General features: G+C 35.6%; 1 protein-coding gene across 1 annotated transcript in view; it reads left to right on the top strand.

Annotated features, from left to right (window-relative positions):
• The window catches only part of LOC107597770 (paladin-like), a 60702-nt gene that overhangs the window by 17688 nt on the left and 39156 nt on the right, over positions 1-3858 (top strand). The window lies entirely within an intron of this gene.

Raw genomic sequence — 3858 nt, 5'->3', positions numbered from 1 at the left:
TAATAGTAGTACATTAAAAATGTTTTCTGATCCCAGGATTAATTTTTTTTTTATTAATTATATTAAATACTATTACTGTATATTAAAGCAGTGAAATATACTATTCAATTATAATAAATAAATAATAATAATAATAAAATAGTTTTCTGATCTCATGATTAATTATGATATGATCATTTTTGTTAATATTAATATGAAACCTTAATAGCAAAATCAAAGTTTAGGCAAAACAATAGAAAGACATTGTGTTGTTATTGGATATAAGAACATAAAACAGGACATTTAATCTAAACTTGTTTTAAAAATATGATATAAACATTAATAAATAACACATGAAAATAACATGAATAGAACAAGCACCTATTTAAAATGATTTCCCCCCTTTTTATCAGTCACTGACCCAAATGCATGTGCGCTCAAACGTTCTTTTGTGTTTTCAGCTTCACGACTTCGCCAAACTCAACGACAACGTGTTCTACGTCTACAACGACATCGAGCATTTTAAAGGAGAGCCCCAGAAGATCTCCATCAGCTGTGAGGAAGACATGCACGTCACAGAGGAGGTGTATAAGAGGCCGCGCTTCACCCTGCCCTCGTACAGGTGCACAGAGCCGCCGGCTTGCATGCCGTCTTCATCTTTGCACGTGGTCTAAACGAATGTGTTTGTTCAGGTATTACCGTCTGCCTCTGCCGACGGAGGGCGCGCCGCTGGAGGACGAGTTTGATGAGTTCGTGAACGTTCTCCGGGTAAGAGATTCTCCTGAAACCACCGACATGAACTGCATGACCTTTCTGATAATTACTCCATGCATTGGTCAGCTGATGTCTTGTGAATGGCATAAACGCATCAGTGGGATAGTTTCCTCGTGATGCAGCCTCTGAAGATGTTCAGAGGAATCCAAACACGGCAGAAGCTGTAATATATAACGTGTTTAGATGGAAGGAAACGAGTTAATGGGATGTTCTGGAGTCTGTAGATCATCAGACAAACACTCTCATTCAGTTACAAAACAAGAGTCGTTTTCTATGGTCTCAAAGACCGAGACCGCTGCCTGCAGCTAAAAATAACTTGTTCTTAAATGCTTAATAACTTCTGAACCGCTAATCCTATCTGAATGCTTTAAAAAGTTTTGCGGAGATATCTCATCTGTCTTATTTGTGATTACGTCATCACATTTTGACAACATTGATTCGTCTGAAGAAACCAATGCATTTCGTTCCCCTGAGCCAAGCGGGAACGATTGTTGACGCTTAGTAGCCCAGATTGGTTCAAACCGTCCCAGATTCAACCAATAAACACAGGTTTTGGTCTTTTGAACCACCATTGAGGATTTTTCATTGGAAATTTGAACAAACGCAAAGTGAAAGTAAAGTCTGTCGTGCGTGCATGCAAACAAACACAAAATAACACATTTGCATGAGAGAACTCTCTGAAAAAGCCCAGAAACACACACGATGGGGTACTTTGACATAAAACAAACCAAAAACAAGGATGAAAGTGCGGATAACGCACGGGAATTTATATCTTTGCGTCACTAGGCGATGTCCCGTTAAAATCGATTCCGACGCAGAGTACAGCCAGCGGCTCGATCATTTATATTATGTAAATAATTCTTATATAGTTCATAAAGATCATTTTCACTATTTTTTTCCTGTTGCACTCTGTATATTTCTCACTCATTTTGTGTGTCGTTTGTGAAGCATTTGCACTGTTTGTGTTTTTGTTGCAGAAGACAATTTGTGCAATTTATTTTTACTAAATAGCTGCACGGTTTGTGTTTGTTGTTGTTCATACTCGGATTGAAATATATTTCTCTGAAAAAAAGTCACTTTATATATTATGATTCCATTTTCTTTACCTCTAAAAGTTTTTTGGACACATCTATATTGTTAGTAAACTAAATAGACCTGTTTTTCACTGAAAAGCGCCTATAGTTACATGGCTATAACTTGCTTGGGGAATGTTATATGTAGACAAAATTGTATTTGGAAGTGTAAAACACCCAGATACAACTTTCTGAAGAAATAAAGTCCAAACTTCAGGAGTTTCTGTTTGAGTACACCGTAAAAAAACACCCAATTGTTGCTTGCGTTTTTCTTAAAATTCTGGAAAGTCATTAATTCTTAGAGAAAACAAAAGGAAAACTGGGACTTTAAATTAGCTAGACTGAAACGTCAAGTTCTCCTGTTTATACTGATATATGACACTTGATGCTGACTGCTAGAATAGCTCTTAAAAAACGAAGAAAAGTGCAGACGTGTCAGGTGCCCCAAAAATGTTCTAGGTCTTTAAGGGTTAAAGACACAAATACTTGCCAATATAATAAGAAAATTTGGTAACTTTATTTTAGTCCTGTAGTAATAATAATAAATATGCATAATTACATGCAACTAACCTTATACTAAGTACATGTTGTTAATTAATATTACTCGGTACTTATATAATTACACTGTAACAAGGGCACATTAAAATAGTGTTAATAAATTAACATTTATTTTAATATTATTCAATATGCAATTTAACTTTTTTTAAGTATTCACTTGTAAAAAAACACCCAATTGTTGCTTGCGTTTTTCTTAAAATTCTGGAAAGTCATTAATTCTTAGAGAAAACAAAAGGAAAACTGGGACTTTAAATTAGCTAGACTGAAACGTCAAGTTCTCCTGTTTATACTGATATATGACACTTGATGCTGACTGCTAGAATAGCTCTTAAAAAACGAAGAAAAGTGCAGACGTGTCAGGTGCCCCAAAAATGTTCTAGGTCTTTAAGGGTTAAAGACACAAGTACTTGCCAATATAATAAGAAAATTTGGTAACTTTATTTTAGTCCTGTAGTAATAATAATAAATATGCATAATTACATGCAACTAACCTTATACTAAGTACATGTTGTTAATTAATATTACTCGGTACTTATATAATTACACTGTAACAAGGGCACATTAAAATAGTGTTACAAACTAAACAAGTAAATAAATAAAAAAATTGTTAATCTTTTGTAATGAAAATAAAATAAAATAAAAATCCTGCATACCTTTTCCAGCTAAAGAACTTATTCAGATTTACGTTCACAGGTGTCTGGCCAGGTGCTGTATACTATATCTTTATATATAAGCTCAATAACAGTGCTGAACAAATAAACCTGGAGCATCGCCGGCCAGAAAACCAGAGATGAAGAAAGGGGATGGCGCTTCTATGCATTACTGAATGCTCTAATCATATGATTGAAGGCAAATAACTTTGTAGCACGTGTTTTATTCAAACAGATGATGAGAGGCAGTTGGCCCTTTCCTGTGTCTTAGAGTATCATGGGTTTTGCGGAGGAGATGCGGTCATGGGAAAAGCCCGGAGGAGGTTGGAGGCCACGGACGCAGCATCAGGATCTCCCGGTCTGAGGGTCAGCCCCGCGTGTAATGAAAGCACTAGTGATGTGTGACACAGAATACAAAAATCACCGCCTAGATGACTAGAATGAAAAGAAGGGCTTCTGTGTGACCTGTCAAAGCATTTAGCAGCAGGTACACACAGGGCCTAAGATTAACACTCGTCAAATGCCAAATGAGAGCAAAAATCAGCCCTGGTGACTATATGAAAGTGTTTTTTTTTTATTTTTTATATATATAATTCAAACAATGTGCCCGATACGGCTTAGAGCAATTATAAAATTGCATTGTAATTATATTATTATGTAATCGGATGTGCTCATGATAATGAACATGATCATGTGTTTTCAGCTTCTCTTTCACAATAAATGCGGCTCCAACACCGTAAAAAAACACCCAATTGTTGCTTGCGTTTTTCTTAAAATTCTGGAAAGTCATTAATTCTTAGAGAAAACAAAAGGAAAACTGGGAC

Source organism: Sinocyclocheilus grahami, unplaced genomic scaffold (assembly GCF_001515645.1).
Source record: "Sinocyclocheilus grahami isolate Dianchi unplaced genomic scaffold, SAMN03320097.WGS_v1.1 scaffold236.1, whole genome shotgun sequence".
Taxonomy (NCBI): domain Eukaryota; kingdom Metazoa; phylum Chordata; class Actinopteri; order Cypriniformes; family Cyprinidae; genus Sinocyclocheilus; species Sinocyclocheilus grahami.
This window is presented reverse-complemented; position numbering and strand designations above follow the sequence as displayed.